Genomic DNA, 23,650 nt, shown 5'->3' on the forward strand with positions numbered 1-23,650 from the left:
GTTGGCCACACTCCTGCGTGACATTGCCATGGCAACCTAACCCGCACGGTGGATGCAGCTGTGTTGACAGAAGAAGGCTTCCATCGCTGAAGCGCCTGTCTGTCAGGGAAGTGGTGGCCTACACTAAAGGAAATCCCATTTCTGTTGGTGTGGGCTGTGTCTATACCACAGCATTATACTGGCCTATACAGTGACAGAGCTATGTCGGTACAGCCCCCCTGTACTGTACATGTACCCGTAGGGTTAGACTCCCATTAGGATTCTTTTAAGCATGTTGAGCTTGAATGATTGGAACGGGGGTGCAGGGAGGATCATAGAATATCAGGGTTGGCAGGGATCTCAGGAGCTCAGCTAGTCCAACCCCCGGCTCAAAGCAGGGCCAATTCCCAACTAAATCATACAGCATCATAGAATAGCAGATAGAATCATAGAATATCAGGGTTAAACTGGAGCCACGTCTCCTGCTACGCTAAGTGGGAAATCGAGGCCTGGGGCCTAACTTTTTAGAGTGTACGCAGCCAATCATCCGAGGGCCCTGGAGCGCACTGTCAATGCCTTTTGAACAGGGTTCTCTCTTCTTTGCAGAATATGGTCCCGAGAAGAACGCAGCAGGTGGGGGCGGGGCCGTCCACGGAGCAAGCCTACATCTCCGAGGTGGTTCTGCTGGGGAGCGCGGCCGTGGGAAAGTCAAGCACAGCCTTCCGCCGTGTGAAAAACGACGTCAGGGAATCCGTGCCCACTGTGGGATGTGAGTGAGTGGCAGCAATGAACCAATCCTTTGGTGCAACACAAAGGGCCTGATCTGCGTCTCCCTTGTAGCAGGAGTGTCTCTGCTGAAGTCAGCGGAGCGACGCTAGCGTGAAGTTTGGTTTTGCTTACGCTCTCAGGCCCAGCAGAGCAGCAGCAGGACGTCACTCAGCAGGCAGGGTTAGGGGCTCCAGCTGGCAGCTCTGGCGGCTAACGGAACGTGACCCAACAGACCCCCAACGTTACAGCCCGGGAGCGCGGGGTTAGTTTGGTTTCTCAGCTCAGGCACAGGACTGACAATGGCGAGATCCGGAGAAGTCTGGCTAAGGTGGCGCAAGCTGTGCAGGCGGATGTGCCCATTTTAAAAGCTGGGCCTTGTCTGATGCTGCTCTTCAGAGCTGGATCTTTAGGCACCAACCTAAGAAGCACGTCTGAAAAAAGTCAGGCCTCAGCAGCATCTCCTGCTCCACCGACACCAGTGGCAAAGTGCCTTTGGAGTTCACGGGCGGGGAGGCTCAGGCCACAGGCAGGACACATTTCTCTGCTGGGGTAGATTGGAGACAGGAAATCATGAACAGGGGACCAGCAACACAGCTGTGTTCATTGTGGAGTCAGAGTGACAGCTAGCGGGTCATTGCAGGTAGTGCAGCATTTAAATAGGTCACCTCGGCGGAGAGTTTTGGTCTACACCTGCCAGTTCTGAGTAACCCAAGAGAGTGTTCACCATCTACTATTAAATGTTATAGATTTTCCCCTCTGCGTTCTCTCCGTGCTCTCCCCCTAGTCCTGGCTCTCCCAGCTGCCCCCACAGAAATACTACCAATCGCACTGCATTATCTCTGTGTGGGTGCCAGTCCCAGTCCCAGCGCTCACTGCGACATTGCACCACGTTCTTACTCTCGCTGCAGAAACTGACACAGGCGCATCCTGGAATCCCAGGAACTGCGCTTCAGAGTCCGATCTAGTGGGTTTGGTTGGAACCACCCCTTGTATAATTCCTGGGTGTCAGAAAAACAGACGTAACACTCTGTTCTGCCCTGTTTGTGACAGAGGACGTATGAAAACGGAGCCTCCAACGGATGACATTTAAAAGGTTATCTTCCCAGACTCCCAGCAGCTCTGCCCATGATATCGCTCCAGTCAGTCTAGTCAAAGCAGCCCATCTAGCCTCTCCAATGTGATCAGCAAACCTGCCTTTGACATTTTCCTGGTGTTTCAACAGACACCCACTCACACTAGAACTAGGTGAAATTTCAGCTGAACATTTTTTCTGAAAAAGCTGCAGATCCAGGGACACCACCACATTTTAGGAGTTCATGGTAACAGTGTTCATGTAGCCAGGTTGGTGCCAGAATATTGAAGAGACAAGGGAGCTGTTTTATTGGACCAATTTCTGTTGGTCGAGAGGACTAGGGTGACCAGATGTCTCAATTTTACAGGGACAGTCCCAATATTTGGGGCTTTATCTTATCTAGGTGCCTGTTACCCTCCACCCCCATTCCGATTTTTCACACTTGCTGTCTGGTCACCCTAGAGGGGACAAGCTTTTGAGCTTTACAGAGCTCTTCAGGGTCTGGGTAGGAAGCGGAGTATTTAGCTGTAACACTCCAGTTCCTTCCTCAGACCTGAAGAAGAGCTCTGTGTAGCATGAAAGTGTGTCCCTTCCCCCAACAGAGGTTGGTCCGAGATAAGATCTTATCTCACCCACCTTGTGAGTTCATGGTAGTTTCACTGAATTGTTTTTTTAAAAAATCACAATGTTTCATTTTTTTGGTTTGAAATGACTTTCAAAAATTCCTTTAGTCTTATTTTTTTAAAAATTATTTAGAATGGTCAAAGTTAAAATAAATGTTTCATTTGACCCAGAATAAAATTTCTCTCGATGTAGAGTCAAAATCTTTGAAACATTTCATGTGGTGTTGGACTTGCAATCAATTTGGTTTTGACTTTTCAAATTGCCAACAACAAAACCAAACCACCATTATTCACCCAGTTCTGCTACGCGCTCCCATCATCAGAAGCAAAAACATTCATCTCAGTAGGCAACATTGGTGGAAAACATGGCCTTAGTTTTTATTGGAGATGTCAACACAAGGTCAGTTAAGTCTCTTTAGGAAGTTTTGCAAGCTTACAGACCCTGGTATGAGCTAGGGAGGCCATTGATGTTCATGGGACTGATCCCCATCTGTTAGATGTTGACTTCAACAGAGGCAAGGCCAATTTACATAAGCAAGGATCTGGCTCGGTGTCTTTACGTCAGAAATAGGCAGAAAGACACTTTTCTTCCTGTTTTAAAGAAGGGCCCTGACCTTTGCCAGGAGAGTGGGGATGGAGGCCCCAAGGGGTCTCCCACGCTGCCACACAAACCAGGCAGTCACAGTGCCTACACCAAGGAGTGTGGTGTCATTCGCCTACGTTACTTGGCACTCAGAGAAAGCTTCTCTCCCTCCCAGGGCTCTCTGGAGAGCTTTGGCTCTGTACTGCCCCCTCTACCTCAAGCCCGTGTATTTGTCAGACAATCTGGCCCTTAACAGATGGCTTCTGCCTGTCTACTGTGCACAGCCGCACATTTGAGCTGCTATAGCACTTTCAGACCAAGGATCTTCAAACATTTTGCAGACATTTGCTGGCTTTCACAGCACTCCAGGAAGGTGGATTTTAATTAGACCCATTTTCCATCTGGGCAAGCTGAGACAGAAAGTTCATACAAATCACTGTCGGGGAGATTGCAGTATTTCTGTTACAGCAGCACCCAACAGGGGCCAGGCACTGTACAGCTGGATTAGAACTCAAGACTCCTAATTCCCGCCCTGCCATCACATTTCCTCCAGCTAGACAGCTGCAAAACCAAAGCTTGCTAATGCCACCAATATTGATGGACTGAGCAAGAACCATTGTTCTCATTTTTCTTCCCCTCCCCATCTCCCAGCTACACCCTGCTGACGTGCATTGGTGTACTACCGGGCTGTTCTTGGGTAAGACCAGTTCACCAGCCTGTTTGTTACATTGCTTTTGGTGAGGGAGGGGGTGTTTTAATTCTCTCTCTCTCATCCTCCCTCCCCCTGCAGCCCTTTCCAACCGAATCTCGACACCCATCTTTCACACAGATCACCGAGATGAAGGTTAACATTAATTAAGGCGCATGCTATGGCTTTCTCAAGGAGCTGTCCCATCTCTGTTGCTTCCAGGTTCTTTCTTCACCCAGCTGGTATGTTTAGAGACTGCCACGGTCAAGCTTGTGATCTGGGACACTGCAGGACAGGAGAAATACCATGGTGTTTGCCATCTTTATTAGAGGGGGTGGAATGCTGCCTTTCTTGTATTTGACATAGCCAGAAAGGTAAGAGCAGCGATGGCTTGTTCTCCTGCCTCTCTCCTCCAGAAGGGTTTGCCTTTATCTTTCTAAAATATCCCAACTGAATCTTGATCATGCAGCCACGCCGCTGGTAGGCTGCAATAGTTCTAGTGTAGGGTCGCTTCCCAATACGTCTCCAGACATTTCAACCAAGACTGCTTTTTCCTGCGCACATCACGTAAGGGCTACACATCATGGGCAGGTTTATCCTTCTCTTCTGGTAAAGATGGGTGAAGACATGCAAGGAACTGGTACAGACATTTCACTGACAGTGGACAATAAATGCTCACGCTTTCCCCCTCAAAGCCAAGATTTCTCTGTCTACCCCTGCCTCCCAGCCCAGTCCAGCTCACCAGCCAAGTAGGTAATGAGGGAGCATCACTAAGTGCTCTTTGTTCCCCTACCCTCATGTAACCCCACACCTGGGTGTGGCGTCCTGTCCCATCTAGTGGCACCAACACCACTTAGAGCAGGGGTAGGCAACCTATGGCACGGGTGCCGAAAGCGGCACGCAAGCTCATTTTCAGTGGCACTCACACTGCCCGGGTCCTGGCCACCGGTCCGGGGGCCCTGCATTTTAATTTAATTTTAAATGAAGCTTCTTAAACATTTTAAAAACCTTATTTACTTTACAGACAACAATAGTTTACTTTATATATTATAGACTTATAGAAAGAGACCTTCTAAAAACATTAAAAGGTATGACTGGCACGCGAAACCTTAACTTAGAGTGAATAAATGAAGGCTCGACACAGCACTTCTGAAAGGTTGCCAAGCCCTGACTTACGGTACGTCTACACTACAAGACTATTTCGAATCTACTTAACTCGAATTTGTGGAATCGACCTTATGAAGTCGAATTTGTGTATCCAAACTAAATACACTAATTCGACTGTCTGAGTCCACAGTAATGGGGCCAGCGTCGACTTTGGAAGCGGTGCACTGTGGGAAGCTATCCCACAGTTCCCGCAGTCCCCGCTGCCCATTGGAATGCTGGGTAGAGCCCCCAATGCCTTCTGGGGGAAAAATGTGTCGAGGGTGGTTTTGGGTAACTGTCATCATTGAACCGTCACTCCCACCCTCTCTCCTTGAAAGCGCCGGCGGGAAATCTGTTCGCGCCCTTCTCTGGTCGGTTACAGCTTGGACACCACATCACTGCGAGCATGGAGCCCGCTGCGATCATCGCTGCACTTATGGCCGTTGTCAACTCCTCGCACCTTATCGTCCACCTCTTCCACAGTCAGCTGCTGAGAAATCGGGCGAGGAGGCTCCGGCAGCGCGGTGAGGACAGGAAGTCACAGAGTGGCGCAGACCTCTCACAAAGCAGGGTACGCCGCGCAGTGGAGATCATGGTGGCAATGGGTCAAGTTCATGGTGTGGAACGGCGATTCTGGGCCCGGAAAACAAGCACGGACTGGTGGGACCGCATAGTGCTGCAGGTCTGGGATGAATCACAGTGGCTGCGAAACTTCAGGATGCGTAAGGGCACTTTCCTTGAACTCTGTGACTTGCTGTCCCCTGCCCTGAAGCGCCAGGACACCCGGATGCGAGCAGCCCTGACTGTGCAGAAGCGAGTGGCCATAGCCCTCTGGAAACTTGCAACGCCAGACAGCTACCGGTCAGTAGCGAACCACTTTGGCGTGGGCAAATCTACCGTAGGGCTTGCTGTGATTCAAGTAGCCCACGCAATCGTTGAGCAACTGGTCTCAAAGGTAGTGACTCTAGGAAACGTCCAGGTCGTCAGAGATGGCTTCGCCACGATGGGATTCCCAAACTGAGGTGGAGCTATAGATGGGACTCACATCCCTATCCTGGGACCAGCCCACCAGGCCACCCATTACATTAACCGAAAGGGCTACTTTTCTATGGTGCTGCAAGCACTGGTGGACCATAGGAGACGTTTTACCAACATCTACGTCGGGTGGCCGGGCAAGGTTCATGACGCGCATGTGTTCAGGAACTCTGGTCTGTTTAAACGCCTCCAGGCAGGTATTTTCTTCCCGGACCACAAAATAACGGTTGGGGATGTGCAGATGCCTACAGTGATCCTCGGGGACCCAGCCTACCCGCTAATGCCCTGGCTCATGAAGCCCTATACAGGCGCCTTGGACAGTGAGAAGGAACTATTCAACTACCGGCTGAGCAAGTGCAGAATGGTGGTGGAGTGTGCTTTCGGACGTCTCAAGGGGAGGTGGCGGAGCTTACTGACTCGCTCGGACCTCAGCGAAAAAAATATCCCCGTTGTTATTGCTGCTTGCTGTGTGCTCCACAATCTCTGTGAGAGCAAGGGGGAGACCTTTATGGTGGGATGGGAGGTTGAGGCAAATCGCCTGGCTGCTGATTACGCTCAGCCAGACAGCCGTGCCGACAGAAGATCCCAGCGGGAAGCGCTGTGCATCCGGGAGGCTTTGAAAGCTAGGTTCCTCGGAGAGCAGGGTAACCTATGACTGTCCACTTGATTTACAGAGAAGCTGAACCTGAGCCTGTTTCAGTGACTGTTGACTTCGATCTGCGGTTACATACCCCGTTCTCCAGGTTTCCCCCCTTCCAACACACGTTTTAAAATAAATTTAATGGAACACTGATTATTAACAAAGTTTTCTTTAATTATGAATTCCTGTTCTAGGGTTGAAACATGGACGCAGACTGTGGTGGGTACGGTGTGCACTGATGTACAGACCGCTTCTACACTAGAGGAATAACAGGCTCCTGCTCCTACAGCGGTCTCTGGGGGGAGGACGGTTGCAGGTGGGTGTGCAGGAAAGGGTGGGTTTGCAGGAAGGGGTGAGGGTTGCCGTCTTTGGGACGGAGTCTGGATGCAGGCTCTGGGCTGGGGGTTGGGGCGTAGGAAGGGGTGAGGGGTGTGTGGGAAGGGTGAGTATGTGTCCGTGGATGAGGGCTCTTGCTGGGGCTCAGGGCATCGGAGAGGCTCGTGGCTAGGGGGGAAGGGCATGGTAAGGGCAGCCTACCTTGCCATTTGTGGAAGGCAGGCACTAGGACCCTGGGGCAGCATACACCTCACAGACTGACCCGGGACAGCATTCACCTCCCAGACTGACCCTGGTGCCTAGTGACTGCAGTCTGTGTGTGTCCTGCTGTTGATCCTGCGTCCAAAGTCTGTACCCTGGTAATGGAGGCTGTCCTATGCAATTAAAAAAACCCTCCCCCCTTCACACAAAGTCTTCTGACAAGAAAAACATGACGGGAACAGTGAATAACAACAAACTACTTTTAATACTCAACTACACAGTGGGGGGATGAAACTTGGATTTTGTACTGGGTGATCCAGGAAGGGAAGCACTTCTCAAAATTTATGGCATGAGAGCTGTGTGGTACATGAGCGCTCTGCTGAGGTGCAGTGACAGTTTTCACGGCCCCTAGCGCCCCTCCTTCTTGTTATTTTGGGTGAGGGGGGGACAGGACTTTGTGGCGGGGGAAGGCGGTTGCAGATACAGTGCAGGGGGGCTCTCTCCTCCTGCCTGCGGTCCTGCAGAACATCTACAAGGCGCCGGAGCATGTCCGTTTGCTCCCTCATTAGCCCAAGCAGCGTTTGAGTCGCCTGCTGGTCTTTCTGCCGCCACCTGTCCTCCCGTTCGCTGTGTGAGCGCTGGTGCTGACATAGGGTCTCCCTCCACTGTCTCTGCTCGGCCGCCTCGGCTCTGGAGCAGGCCATCAGTTCCGAGAACATGTCGTCCCTAGTCTTTTTCTTTCGCCGCCTAATCTGCGCCAGCCTCTGTGAGGGGGAAGCCGGGGCAGTTCGTGAAAGAGCCGCAGCTGTGTGATGGGAAAAAGGAAGTGATGTCCTTGAAAAGATACATGTTTGCGAACACTGAACACAGTCTACTCAGTTTCTGTGAACAAGACCATACAGGGCACCTAGTCTCACGAGCTCTCAGGACAAGTTCGAGATTTCGGAATACGCTTTCATTGGCTGCGGTCTTGCACAGGAGATCGGACAAGCGGGGCGGTACAGCTGAATCCGTGTAGCAGCCAGGCCTGGTAAGCCCTACACTATAGGCTGCTTAACAGTTAATGGATAGCTGTGCCCTCCCGCTGAAGGCAATCTGGAAAGCATAAAGTCTGACCCTGTTCCAGCCCCTCGCGGCTGTGCCCGGGAAAGATCACTGTATGCTTTTCCTCTGCGGCCTCCAACACGTGGCTGTTAAACAAAGGTCATTGCTATTGTGAAAGTAGAATGAATTATATTGCAAAAATAAGAATGGATTAAAGAAATGTTGTATGTACCAATTAGTTTTGTACTTAAAATGGTGAAATCTGAGGGGATAAAGGTGTTATTTTGGGAGAAAAACAAGTGATTTAAGGAAAGAGAGTGAAAAGTTAACTCTACAAAGGCTGGAGAGAATTAAGCAGTTAAATTTTGTGAAAATGTGTATGTATCTATTTGTGAAAATATGTAAAGTTCTAAGAATCTAAACCAGCACATCTGGTTTGTAAAACTCCTGTTTTGTAGGTGTAAGATAAATTAGTTTTGTTTTTGTTTTTAATGCCACTAAAAAAATTCATTTGACTTAATTCAAAGTTGCAAAACTGACAGACCTTTTTGCAAGACACAGGTAATTAGTGATGTTTGGCTTTGGGATTTAGCATTTAACCCTTAAGGGGTAACTTGATTCTTTATAAATTTTAAAATGTTTTTTTAAATAAAAACCAAGTCATGGCTGCAATATGGCAGTCAAAATCAGGAGAATAGGGAGAGATTCTGGAGTCTTTTTGTTTGTTTGGTTTTGTTTTGTTTTTTTGGTAACAATAGCAGATAAGAGCTGTAGTGAAAGGAAAAAAAAATAATTTTTTAACAGTGCCCCTCTGAAGCAACAGCAGAGGTGAGGTGCACAAAACAAAAAGAAGCAATGTTAAAAACACTGAGCCTTAAAATGGCTCTGTGTAATCAGACTGTCACTTTTGATAAGGGTACATGAAAACTCTGTAAGAAAAAAGAAACAGTTACATCGTATGTAAAAATTCATATGGCTAATGTTTAAAAAAAAAAAAAAAAGTTGTACTATAGAAGAAATGTGCTTTTTCCCTAGGACATGTGCAGTGTATATTGTAAAAAGGGGTAAAAAAAATACAAATGAAATATGCTACTGAATTAAAATCCTATTAGGGCTCCAAAAAGAGCCGCAATAGACTGTTTTCTTTTTCAGATCTCTGTGTGTTTTGTAAGCAGGAGTTGAAAGTGGAAAGAAATCAAAACTCTGGTGGAAGTTGATTGTGTCCCTTTTAAGACAGAGTCTCTGAGCTCTGCTGATGGCTTTGAATCCAAAAGCCAAGCCTGTGTTGATGCAAATTACCTAACTGATAAAGGAAGGTGAAAACTGCCAGCACAAAATAAATTGCCTAAATAAAAGACATGGTATAACAAGATCCCTTTAAGAGATTTGATGCTAAATGTTATTGTTAATATTAAACATTGAAATAAATTTAATGTTAGTAAGTACCCCTGTAACAAGGTATAGTGTGTATGATTTTTGGAAAAATCCTTGAAGGTAATACGGTAATGATGCTTCTCAGCTATTACCTGTGAATAAACTTAAAACACACACACAGGAAAATATGGGGGTAATTCCTCTGTTTTGCCTGCAATCAGCAAGGGTATTTGTAAAAGAAAGGAATCTTTTAAGCAACAATCAATGCCACCCTGAAAGAGGTAGAAAAAAATGTTATTTTTGTCTTTCAGAAAATCAGAAAAAGCTAATACCAGCTACAGAACAACCTATTAAAAAAAAACAAAAGTTTAAAAAAAACATACTGCAATAGCTATGGAATGTACTAAAATGCAGATATTTAGAACATAAGATGTTTTGGGTAATATCAGAGAATATTAAGGTTTTAATACATCTGTTAAAGCAAAGAAAAAGATAATTGTTTAATACCTATCAATATAACTGGATGTGTTAGGTAAAAAGCAAGTCCTACTCACCTCTCCAGCACCCGAGTTTGTGCGGAGTTGGTATAGGGCTCAGAAATCTGTCAGAGACCAGACAACAATTCGTTGATCAACGGGCTCACACCATCCTTAGCTTAAGAGCCAAGCTTTGGAGGAGTGTGGCAAGTTTATTAGGGGTGAGCATCAATGTTTATACACAGAAGTAAACAAAGTGATTAACAGATCATAATGGTCATGCATAATCAATCAAGATTCTACAGGATAAAACAGGTTAAAATGCAAATTGGAGAAGACAAAAAGGGGAGATGGCTACTTATTGGGAGGGGAAGGGTCATGAGTAGTTTGCAGGTCAAAACTTTTGATTAAAAGTTTCAGACAGAGACATGTAGTCTGAGTTAAGTTTCAGTTCATAAAGAGTTCAGACTCAACATTCCTCCATTTGTAGCTATTGGGATAACTATTTACCAACAGCTACACCCCATTTTAAGGAGCCAAGGGCTGCTTGGCAATTTCAGCCTGGGCCCAATTTGGTAGTGGTGTTTTCAAAGTGCAGTGTAGTACTGGTTGAGCAGTTGTAGAAGGCAATCGTATATCCCTTAACAATTAGTTGGACACCCTCGTGATCTGAGCAGGGTTTCTTAAAAGCTGACTCTGAAGGCTTGTGAGGGATCCACATATGGGATAAGTGGGATGCGCAAGGCTTGAAGCCAAGGTTTTTACTAAAGGCGGTGCCATTAAAATACATGTTGCATTTACTGGTTCCCACAAAAGTTGACCCTTTTTTTTAACAAAACACAGTGATCCTGTCTGATTTGTTACCCTGAGATATCTGTTAATTGGCACTCCTGTTTTGTCCCATGTAAGATTGTGTTGGACTGGATCTTTTATTCTAGCCGGTGGCATCCAAGTCATATTAGCAGTGGTCAGGGGAATGGGTGTGAAGGGGAGTCCCTGTTCTGCATTTACTGGAAATTGAGTACATACCCAGCAATTACTTCTATTTCCTAAAATACGAGTTTTAACCTCGTGGGAATATCTAATAAAAGCATTATCTTCATAAGCAGAAAATAAACTAAAAAGGCATAATAAAAAACATAAAGTTGTCAGAATAAAAGGTCCTCTCATTTTTTTCGAGTCAGTTTAAGTCTGATGTCTGAAAGAGGTAAGCTGGTCCACTGGTCAGAGGCAGTGTCCTCAGTGGTGGCAAGAGCTGCTGGTCCGTCACTGTGGTCCACTACGGCTGGCTTGACGTGGGAGTGGTGGATCCAGGATTTGCGTCCTTCCAGGAACACTGCAGTCTGGGTTGTTAAAAGAACCTGGTGGGGTCCAGTAAACCTCGGCTGGAGGGCGTCGCCACGAACGAACTTTTTGGCCCAGACGAAGTCCCCTGGTTGGAACGGGTGGATCTGTTCTTCCAGCGGCACGGTCTGGGAAAACTGTGAGGCTTTCCAAAGGGTACAGAGGCGAGCCTGTAGGGAGAGAAACTGGCACGCGGTCATATGATCCCCTCCCAATAGTGAAACATCAGCACGTGGTAGCGCCCCGCCTTTGAAAGGGGGGTGTCCATAGAGCAGTTCAAAGGGGGATAATCCCAATACATGGGTTGGGCGAGTGCGAAGGTGAAACAGGACCAAGGGAAGTACCTGAGGCCACTTTAACCCTGTTTCCTGACAGTATTTAGCCAATGTAAGCTTAAGCTCCCTATTCATACGCTCAACTTTCCCGCTAGACTGGGGGTGGTAGGGTGTATGAAAGGAGTGTGAAATGCCCAGTCCTTGTTCTAAATGGCCAAGGACATTACCAGTAAAGTGGGGTCCGCGATCTGAATCAAGTATGAGAGGGATGCCAAAACGGGGTACAATGTCTCTAAGGAGGATCTTCGCCACTGTGGCAGCAGTACAATTAGCAGTAGGAAAAGCTTTGACCCATGAAGTCAGAGGGCAAACCAAAACAAGGAGGTGCTTTTTCCCAAAAGCCTTTGGCATATCTGCAAAGTCAATTTGAAGATGTTGAAATGGAACAGCAGGTGGCGGTCTTCCACCCTTAATTTTGTTAAGAGGCGGAGCAGGTCCATTTCGCTGACATGTGCTGCATGCTTTCACTATTGACAGGCAGTAGGGTTGAATGCCTGGAGCATACCAAAAGCGAGCGATGGTGTCCACAAGGGCGTGCGTGCCGTAGTGACCCCCCTTATCATGGTGCCAGCGAACTGCCACGGGGTATGTGAAGCGAAGGAGGCAGGCTCGGCCATCCGGCATAAGCCAGGTCCCTTTGACCAGAGTGGCTCCGAGGCTCTCCCACGACTGTAGTTCAGCGGGTACTGGTACGGGGTAAAAGCATACTTGCTATCAGTAAAAATGGTAACGGTCTTACCAGCGGCCAACTGGCAAGCTCGGGCCAGGGCGTAGAGTTCGGCGGCTTGGGCTCCCCAGTTGCCTGGCAGTGAGGCGGCCTCTTGAATGTCCCATTCAGAGGTGACTGCATAACCGGTGAAACGCTTGCCATCAACATAGAAGGAGCTTCCGTCCGAGAAGAGGATGCAATCAGGGTTGTCCAGTGGCACGTCAAACAGGTTGTTCCTTATCTGTAAGATGCTATGAACTACTTCCACACAGTCGTGCTGATCCTGGAGGACTGGCAGATCAGGAAGCAAGGTAGCTGGATTAAGGGGCCCACACCTTTCAAAAATTAGGTTAGTGTCTTCTAGGAGTTCGGCCTCTAGCTGCTGCTGACGATGGGCCGAAAAGACTTGGGTCGTGCCCTTACGCAGAAGGGCTGACAAGGCATGAGAGGTCCAGACCGTGGTAAAATGACCCAGGGTCAGGCTCTTTGCCTTTGTGATCAGCAGGGCAGCTGCTGCCAGAGTCCGGGTGCAGGATGGGGTTCCCTGATCGACAGGGTCGATCTGCTGGGAGTAAAAAGCAAGAGGGAAATGGTGGGGCCCGCTCAGCTGGGTAAGGACGCCACTAGCAATTCCGCCCTTCTCGTGGACAAAAAGGTGAAAGGGTTTGCTGTAATTGGGGGGGCGGAGAGACATGGAGGAGGCCACACTGTCCTTGAGTAACTGAAAGGCTTGGATCGTGTCTGGGGACCACTGCAAAGGGTCAGGAGCAAGGTTAGCAGTCAGTCGGTGGAGCGGTTTGCTCAACTCCCCGCAGGACGGCAACCAAGGTCGACAGAAGCCAATTAATCCTAAGAAACCTCGAAGTTGTTTCTTGGTGTTTGGCAGAGGGCAGTTTTGGATAGTCTTTATGCGGACTGGGTCCATTTGTCTCCCCTCTGGGGTTATCAGGAAGCCCAGATATCGGACCTTCTGTGAGACCCACTGAATCTTGTTAGGGTCTACCTTGTGGCCTCTGGTGTGTAGGTATAATAAAAGTGCCTTACCATCGATGCGGAGGGCGGCTTCTTTGCGGTTACCTAGTAGGATGTCATCTACGTATAGGACTAACGTGGATCCCTGCGGACTGGTGAAGCCTTCCAAGTCGTGGCGTAGGCATTGGCTGAAAATCGTGGGGCTGTCTCTGTAGCCTTGAGGAAGTCGTTGCCAGACATAACTTTGTCCCTCCCAGGTGAAACCAAGGAGATATTGAGAGTCTGGGTGCACAGGAATGCTGAAAAAGGCTGATTTTAAGTCAATAACAGTGAACCACTCAGCATCCCAGGGGATTTGGCTGATGATAGTAGCTGGATCAGGAACTACTGCATGAAGAGGGACCACATACTGATTAATAACCCGTAGATCCTGTACAAAGCGCCAATGAATAGGGTCTCCGTCCTTTTTAGGAGGCTTTTTGACAGGCAGTATAGGGGTATTACAGGGAGTGCGCTGAGGGCGGACTAGCTTTTGTGCAATGAATTCCTTGACAATGGGGCGGATGCCTTCCCGGGCTTCCAGCGACAGGGGGTATTGGGGGACTGACGGGGGGGCTAAGGAGGGCTTCACTTGAATCCTTACTGGCTCTGCTGAAAGGAGCAGGCCAACGTCAGTGTCAGAAATTCCCCAGAGGGTTGAAGGCAAGTCAGTGAGGTCAGGGGAGAGAGAGGGGGGGGTTTTCCCAATTACCCTGAGTTAGGGCCGAATCTTCTAACACTGTCATTAATAATCCTACCCCTTCAGGAGTGCAGGTTAAAGTAGCCTCAAGCTTACAGAGTAAATCCCGGCCCATCAAAGGGATCGGACAAGCTGGGGAAAAAAGAAAACGGTGAGAAAAACATTTATCAGCATAAATAACATTTAGAGGCAAAGTGAGTCCCAGAGACTGTGGATTGCCTTCCACCCCAGTTGCAGTTTTAACCTCAGAGGATAGCCAGGGAGAGGGGCATGATTTAAAAGAGAGAAAGTAGCTCCAGTATCAATGAGGAAACAGACAGGCAGTCCCTGGACTGAAAGGGTTAGATGAGGCTCTTTGCTGGGAGGGGAGAAAGTGAGGAAAGAGCCGGCTAAAGACATTAAGGAAATAAGACCATCACATTGTTTGCCTTCGCCCCCGGGGTACCGTCATTGAGAAGGCTGAGTTTGCTGCAGCTGCTGCCCGTAGTTGATCCAGGCCTGAGGAACGGGCTGGGCTGGTGGTGCAGGAGTGTATTCGTCCCTGGTGTAAGTATCTGTGGATGCGACCGGACCCTCTGGGCGTCCCCAGGGGCATTCACGTTTAAAGTGACCGGGCTGTCCGCACTGAAAACAATGTCCTGGTGGCTGGGGTTGCCAGGACCCTCTCCCCCGAGCACCCTGAGATCCCCTGCCACGGCCATGGCTTCTGCCTCGAATACCACCGCAAAAAGCTAAAGCCATCAACTTATATTCTTCCTTTTCTCTTTCTTTTTACTACTTTCCCTTTCTCCCATGCAAAACTCCTCCCGAGGTGTGCCCCTCCATTTCCTCCTTATCCCTCTGCAGAGATTCCAATCTGGAGTCCTGCAGATTCCCCTCTGCACTCTGGAGAGAGTCCCCTTGCGGAGGAATAGGGGCAGGTGCAGTGGGGACCAACTGACGAGTTAAAACACGCCGTGGTTTACACCCTTCATCGAAATAACATGGAGGGGGTTCACTCTCGGAAGAATACCTGACTGCCATAATTTTTAAAGATTTCCACAGCTCTGCTGCTGTGTCCCAACAAAACCAGTAACATAACTGTCCCGGATGGTCTTTTTCGATCTGGCTCCTTACTCCTCTTAAGGCAGCCTGTTCGAAAGACCCATACGAAGGCCACCTCATCTCCGGGTCGGCCAATACCGCGGTATACCCAGTCCAATTCCTTACACACAGTGTGTACAACTTCCTCCTAGACATTCCTGTCTGTACTGGGAGTTTCCCTTCAATCCATAACTTATTTACAATCCCCAGCGGACTCTCAAGAGGCACGCTAGTCCCTTGACCCATGGTGTCTGACAGGAGCCCTCCAACTGGCGTTTATCCTGCTGTCCAGTACACGACCCCTCAATATTGAATTGGCTGGGAGAAATCTCCCGTGGCGCCTGCCAATTCGTATATGAGTGGTCTGACCACTGGACAGAGGCACCGCACCAGAAGGAATCCCGGACGAGCCCCCAAATTGTTAGGTAAAAAGCAAGTCCTACTCACCTCTCCAGCACCCGAGTTTGTGCGGAGTTGGTATAGGGCTCAGAAATCTGTCAGAGACCAGACAACAATTAGTTGATCAACGGGCTCACACCATCCTTAGCTTAAGAGCCAAGCTTTGGAGGAGTGTGGCAAGTTTATTAGGGGTGAGCATCAATGTTTATACACAGAAGTAAACAAAGTGATTAACAGATCATAATGGTCATGCATAATCAATCAAGATTCTACAGGATAAAACAGGTTAAAATGCAAATTGGAGAAGACAAAAAGGGGAGATGGCTACTTATTGGGAGGGGAAGGGTCATGAGTAGTTTGCAGGTCAAAACTTTTGATTAAAAGTTTCAGACAGAGACATGTAGTCTGAGTTAAGTTTCAGTTCATAAAGAGTTCAGACTCAACAGATGCAGTATGACTCCAGTACGGTAACACAAAATTTGTTAAGTGAAGAAATTGTTGTTAAAATTGCACACCCCAACAGGCTCTGGAAGCAAAGATATGGAAAGCTAGCCCACTCCACAGAATGCGCCTGGGATCCTTCTGGCTACCTCAAACCTCAAGCCAGTGGGCTGGGAGGAAGGGAAACTATTGGACACTAGAGGTTGTACCAAGTGGACTCCTCAAAAGTGGGTATGCTTATCCATGCCTGTTGCTCCAAAGCCCTGTAGTAAAGACATCTCACTAGGATCCTGTATGTGGGATAAAATTAATAATTAGACCAAAGTATTGTATAACGGGCAATGTGTGTGTTAATTCTTGGAAAGAAGTGTTTTAAAAGGATAGAAGTTTTAGCAACCCATCAGTAGACAAATGTACATGTAATGTAAGTACTGTGTTTACCAATAATCACATTTACTATTTGCCACAACCAAAAAGTCTCAGCTTACTGTAAGCACTGATTTAGCTGAGTTCTCTATCAGTCTTGGCATTGAATGGCAAACAGTTACCAATTATCTGTTTTAAAAGGTAACATAGTTCCTAAAAACAAACAAACAAAACACTGTGGGAAACAGAACCATTCATATTATCTGGATGGTCTCCCACAACTACTGGCATACTAATGTTACTACCCCTAATTGTTTTTGGTTTTAAATTGTATGTGTTTAATTGAAATGTTTAAAATATGCTGGTGGATAAAACAAATGTATGCAAAGCTAGAGCCACAGGCCCAAATCACCTCCCAGTATTTTACTACATAATAGTGACACTGGCGATTGATAATCTTAGTGTCAAAAGGGGGATATGTAGAAGCTGGACTTTATAATGTATAATTTGATTTCATCCTGCCAGCCACCCTTTTTGAATAGCAGAAAGAAATGACCCTCTGGAACTGTAAGATTCTGTTTTCCCATATGCATTACAAATTGGGCCCTCTCTAACTCTTTGTTTTAAGATTTAGGTAGTAAGAGACAGGATTCTCTATTGTGTCTATGTTAAGTAAATTAAAGAAACATTGAAGGCCTGGGTCTCAGTGTAAATTGTCTTGGTTATTAATTGTAAAACTTAGCAAGGTTTAATTTGCAATGCCTTTTTGCTCGATATAAAATACTACTGTTTGTATTCTCAATCTGTTTGTGTGAATGAGGAATGAATGCATCAGGAAAAGATAAGGTGTGAAGGCCATTGTTATAGCCAGAGTCAAGGAAAGAAGCAAAAAGACTTAGAGTATCAAAGAATCATCAGGCACTGCTTACTACCCAGACGGCTGTTAAACTGTCTGGAATCCGCAGCATGAATACATGCTTTGCCGTGTAAGAATGCACCATCCCCAGCGAACCAATCATCACCTCAGGACCATGCAGAGTCAATTTTGACTCCAGAAGATGACGTAGAGGAACAGCCTGCAATACCTTACAATCTATGTTCTCGTAAGGGTTGCCAGAAGCAGACGACTACCTAAAGCAAGGCCCAAGAAAAAGCAGTAGTGAGCCTAGCGCCTGCTGCCTGGTGGACATAAAACTGTGACTACAGTTCCCTCAGTTGAGGTTGTCAGAACCAGAAGGGCCCTGCCTCCAACATGCACCTCTGGTGGTGCCTGTTCCTCGGCTGTTGGTGTCTGAAGGTCTGGGGAGTCCACAATGACAATTCTTTTATCCAGCAGCAAGTGTGGATAGCTCAGACCCTTAATATTTCTAAATGCTGGGTCTGCAGCCACATCCCAGCCCACTCTCAAACTGATGTTCCTGTCCTGGCTGGAGGACCTTGTCCGTTTAACACAATATGGAACAGTAATGACACATGGGAAGAGACTATTGGCAGTTCCTTTAACCCACTTGGGGAGTAATACACCAGGCAAAAAGGCTCCTGAGGTTAAAAGAAGTAGTTAAAATAATGGCAAATAAAACTGAAGAAAGTTTAAGAGCCCTGGCCAAAGAAACAGGGGCGATCCGACAGGTGGTCCTCCAAAACCGTCAGGCATTGTACATAGTGCTGGCGGCCAAAGGAGGGACCTGTGCTCTCATTGGAAAACAATGTTGTGTGTTTATACCTGACGATACCAATGAGGTAACAGATCACGCTAGCCACTTAGAACAAATTGCATATCTTCCCCATGAAGAGCCAAGTTCTTTATGGAAGTGGCTAAGTATTCTCTGGCATAGGAAACTGGTTGTTTCAGGGAGCCCTGACTATCCTGTTTGGAATCCTAATAATTTTTGTATGTTTTCAGTTAGTCTCCTGTTGTACCCCAAATTGTGTAAGGCATGCCACTCAGGTGACTGCCCCAGAACAGAGTGCTAATATGATGGTTTTGAATATTGCTGATGAACAAAGAGATAAAGAACGGTTAATATGTGGAACCCAGTAAAATTTTGGTCATGGCGTGAGCTTGACCAAAAGGAGGGATTGTGAAAGTAGAATGAATTATATTGTAAAAATAAGAATGGATTAAAGAAATGTTGTATGTACCTTTAAGCAGAAATATGAAATGTTGAAATACAGGTGCCAGGAAAAGAAACATTAGGCATAAACAATGGTGCTAATGGCGAAACATTAACAGAAGATGGGTAATAGTTAGTATATGCATGCCTAGCCCAGGTAAACTTATCTGATTCTGCTTCCTTTGTTATCTTGTTAAGTTCTCACCCTTTTATCTGTATAAATAAGATAGTTTGTGTCTTGCATGGTGCTCACATTATCTGGGTGTTATTAGCAGAGCGCTGTGCTAATAAAACAGAGTGGTCTGACAAACTGTGAGTCCTGAGTCTAACTTTGACACTATGCAAAGTAAAAGTCAAGCATTCACAATAGTAACAGTACACTAATTGCCCTAATTAGATGCAGCAGTCGCCGAACGAGATTACCCTGAGGCGGGTCACTCGGAGAGAGAGAGAGAGGATGCTGCTAGAATCCCTGCACAGACCAGGACCGTATGCTGCCATGCTGGTGGAGGCAATGATTCCGCTGTACGTTAGGATGGCCTGGCGCGGAAGAGTGTGCTTCCACGGAGCACCAAATAAGGCACCTCTCCCCAGGAACCTCCTGCGGAGGCTTTTCGAGCTCCTCTACGAGAGCTTCGTGGAAGTGTCCCAAGAGGATTTCTGTTCCATCCCTATATGTGTGGACCTTCTTTTTATATAGTTTTATATGGAAAAGTTTTTATATAGTTTTTATATAGTTTTTATTCCTGTTTTTTAAAAAATAAATGTTTCCATGTTTATAGCACTTACCGACTGATCCTTCCCCTGATTCTGAGTCCGGGTTAACGGCCGGGGAGGGTTGGTAGGGGATCTCTGTGAGGGTGATGAAGAGATCCTGGCTGTCGGGGAAAGCGGTATTGTAAGCGCTGTCGCCTGCGTCGTCCTCCACAAACCCTTCCTCATCTTCCCCATCGGCGAACATCGCCGAGGAACTGCCCGTCGACACTATCCCATCCTCAGAGTCCACGGTCACTGGTGGGGCAGTGGTGGCAGACCCACCTAGAATGGCATGCAGTGCCTCGTAGAAGCGGCATGTCTGGGGCTGGGCTCCGGAGCCTCCGTTTGCCGCTCTGACTTTTTGGTAGCCTTGTCTCAGGTCCTTGATTTTCACGTGGCACTGCGTTGTATCCCGGCTGTATCCTCTGAGTGCCATGGCTTTGGAGACCTTCTCGTAGGTCTAGGCATTCCGTTTGTTGGAGCGCAGCTCCGAAAGCACAGACTCCTCGCCCCACACAGCGATCAGATCCAGGACTTCCTGGTCTGTCCATGCTGGGGACCTCTTTCTATTCTGGGATTGCATGGACTCCTCTGCTGGAGAGCTCTGCATCGTTGAAGGTGCTGCTGAGCTCGCCCCGATGTCCAACCAGGACATCAGATTCAAAGTGCCCAGACAGGAAAAGGAATTCAAATTTTCCCGGGTCGTTTCCTGTGTGGCTGGTCAGAGAATCCAAGCTTGGACTGCTGTCCAGAGCGTCAACAGAGTGGTGCACTGTGGGATAGCTCCCGGAGCTACTAAGTTCGATTTGCATCCACACATAGCCTAATTTGAGATAGCCATGTCGAGTTTAGCGCTACTCCCCTCGTCAGGGTGGAGTACCGAATTCGAACTAAAGAGCCCTCTAGGTCGAATTAAACGGCTTCCTGGTGTGGACGGTTGAGCGGTTAATTCGAATTAATGCTGCTAAATTCGATTTAAAGTCCTAGTGTAGACCAGGCCTTAGAGAGAGATAAAATGAGTTACACTAATGTCTGTTTCTGATGGACTGTTCCAGGGGGACATGTCGCATGTTCTCCCACTCCGTTATGCATGTCTTTTCCCTTTTACTGGTAATACGCAACACACAGGAACCGCAACACCGAGGGCCATATGCCGGTATTACTGCCATGGTAGTTACAGAAGGAGGAGACCATCGGCTGCTGATGAGTAACATCTCACAGTAACAGAGCTTTATTGAAGAGGTAGACCAAGCTTCTAAGAATCCTGCCCCATCACAAGAGAGCCCAATCGCCTCAGCCCATCACCTGCAGGCTGGTCTACGACCCACTGGGGATCCATGGTGGTTGGGTCATGTCTGATGGAGGAGAAGTCATCCTTGGCTTTGGGGAAGCAAGTATATTTAGAGCTGGTTCCATGCTGAGTAGTGCTCCCAGCATCACTATCTGTCAAGCCCATAACCCATTTGTTTCTACCATTTTTACCCCTCACCTGCCAGTCTCCTTTGGGCCATGTGACAGCTGCTGAGTATCTGTTGGTTTAATGTCGGTGTGTGTGTGTGTCTCTCTCTCTCACCTTTCCAGGCAACTTTTGCGAGAGCAAAGCCATGGTTGAGGGAATTAGAGAAGGAATTTCTTCCCGATGAGCTCGTGATTGTTTTAGTCGGCAATAAGATAGATCTTGCTGCTCAGCGGGAATTCACCTTTGAGGTAAGTGCACTGCAGTAAAATCTCAGCATTTGGCAGATTCTCTCTTTCAAAAACACCACGGCAGCATGTTCCCCAAGTGCTGCACTTCAGGCTTTCACACTGAACAGTTTATAAGTAAATGTTTACGTGAACGCCATTCTCCCAGCAGTGAGCAATATAGCAAGGCCCCACTGGCTGCCAGCGATGTTAGAGGTCATAAATCCCATTTTGCCATCTGTTTCAGCTACTAACTTTCTTGGATCTTAGAGACTTTTCTGAACTTTGGTGGGTTTGTTCAGAGGGTTCACAGTGTGCATCGGTAGGTTTCCATGTCAGACAGAATGTTCCCAGATGTTGCTTCAAAACTTGCCATCGACGAGTCGATGCAGAGAAAAATATATAGATGCTTTGAATTATATTAAAAAAATTCAGCAGCCTCACTAGAAGCTGATGCTGCATCACTGACCACCAAGTTCAATGAATGAGAACTGCATGGGACAAAAGAAGCTCGAGGGTTTAACTCTCGGATCCGTGTCTGCACTCCTCTGTTCTTTCCTCTCACGTTGGCACCATGATCGTAGCCCTGACCTCTCATGTCAGCTATCGCAATTCCTGTATCTTCCAGCTTTTTAAGAAGCACATTTGTCATACCAGCTCCTGTAGTATCATCAATGTCAATACATTCTAGAAAAGTCATTTATTGCATATGGCTGATGTTAGGTGTGCAGCCCAGAAGTCAACTGCTGCAAATGGACCATTTTGAGTACCACTACAAATTCTTTTTCCCCTCTCCTGCTGGTAAAGGCTCACCTTAACTGATCACTCTCATTAGAGTGTGTATGGTAACACCCATTGTTTCAGGTTCTCTGTGTATATATCGCTTCCTCTTGTATTTTCCACTGCAGGCATCCGATGAAGTGGGCTGTAGCCCACGAAAGCTTACGCTCAAATCAATTTGTTAGTCTCCAAGGTGCCACAAGTCCTCCTGTTCTTTTTAGTAATATCTTGCTGACTTCAAATCTGCCACAATCTTCTGTTTGATTTTTGTTACCAGTAACTATAAGATCTCATTTTGAATGGTTTTTCCAAGGTATTGGTGTATGTACATTTCTTGAGTGGTGACTCTTCTTAGATGCTCCTGGAGTACAGCATCAAACTCAGCCATCAGCGCCACAGTTTTAAGGAAGTTTCCATTGTTTGGCCCAGACAGCTGATCTGAAGTGCTAGGTTTTGGGTAGGAAGCATTTTCAGAACATTTTGCCAGTACAGAGACTCTGATGCAATCTTCTCTTGATGCTGATCATCTAGGGTGGCCTTTAACCTTAGTCTCATCTCAAGCTCTTTCCACCTATGCAATGCTCTCTGGTGATTTGCTGCCTTCTCATGGCATGCCAGATTTCTTCAGTCCTTTGTTCCTGTAGAATACAATGTGGCTGGAACATTAGACTGGAAGAGTTTGCAACAAAAACAGTATGCAGCATTCTGGGTTTCTGAGTACATAAGCCGTGGCCTCTCCACTTTGTCACCATTGGGGATTTCACACCAGTAATATGTTGGATGGAAACTTCTATTTTCATTGTCTTTGGGGAACATGAAGTTTCACTTGCTGTGGCCCAGGCAGTACAAGGAAGTCCCTCAGGCTACTGCTCAAGTGGGTCCACAATCCTGGATCATCTAGACTTAAGGAACTAAACTCAGCAGCAGCTGTTTCTTGTGCCTCCACCACACTCTTCTCTGATCTACGCTTTTCTTCAGGAATGTGCTTGGTTACATCCATTTGAGATGGGAGATATGGATGCTGCAGTAGCTGCCAGGTCACCTGCACTCTGACTAACTGGGAGATCAGGCATCTCCTCACCACTCACATCCTCACTGGGGCCGGAAGGCTCACGGTGAACATTTGTGTCTATGTATCTCAGGAGAGCTCCTTCCTGCTTAGATAGAAAAGCTTCCTTTGCTTTCTTTCTTTTTCTGAATGCTGCCCCAGAGGGGCATTTTCTTCTTTCACTCATGACTGCTGTTCTGTGCCAGCTAGAGTGGCTCTCAATGGAAGGGGACAAATAAGCAGGCTGGTAGCAGGGCCTGAGTGAGGGAAGATATCAGCATCTTAAGGGCCTAATTGGCTCCTATTATGTCAGGTGTCTGTCTGTTCTCCTCAAGTGGGTTCAGGGAAGCAGCAGGAAACAGGAAGCTCCCTAAGAAGCTGGTGTGAATCAGTCCAGGCTCCTGGGGGTGCTGGAGAGGTACATAAGAGGCGCCTCCTCCTCTCTCTCCCTGCAGCTCCTGCTGTTTTCTGTTATTCTCGCTCACCTTTTCTCCTGCCTCCTGTTATGTCTCTTGTGCCCTCCTTCCTCCAGCACAGCCCTCCACCAGCTCTGTGCATCTAGAGCAGGGAGAATACATATGCACCGGCACCAGACACATTTTCTACACTCTGGGTCCTAGTGGTGCCCGCCCACAGTCTGGCACCTGAGGCAGCCACCTCAGTTTGCCTCATGGTAAGGCCAGCCCTGGGAATGAATATCTGTGATTTCAGCTACAGAGTTGTTCCAAACATTTCACAGTGACGGTGCAATGTGGTGTTAAATTTCAAATGACATATCCACATCACCTTTTAAATAAGTATCACTCACCACACTGGTGAGTGTGTCTTGCCCGACAAGAGTCGCTGACACAGAGTAACAAACCACTAGTGGGCCTCTGTGTCAAACATGGGTAGGTCTTCAGTGCTGTTAACCCCC

At 47.4% G+C, this 23,650-nt stretch overlaps 1 pseudogene; it reads left to right on the forward strand.

Moving 5' to 3' along the window:
- The first annotated feature begins 229 nt into the window (after positions 1 to 229).
- Positions 230 to 23,650, forward strand: part of LOC123378321 — a 28,275-nt pseudogene continuing 4,854 nt past the window's right edge.

Source organism: Mauremys mutica, chromosome 10 (genome assembly GCF_020497125.1).
Source record: "Mauremys mutica isolate MM-2020 ecotype Southern chromosome 10, ASM2049712v1, whole genome shotgun sequence".
Lineage (NCBI taxonomy): Eukaryota > Metazoa > Chordata > Testudines > Geoemydidae > Mauremys > Mauremys mutica.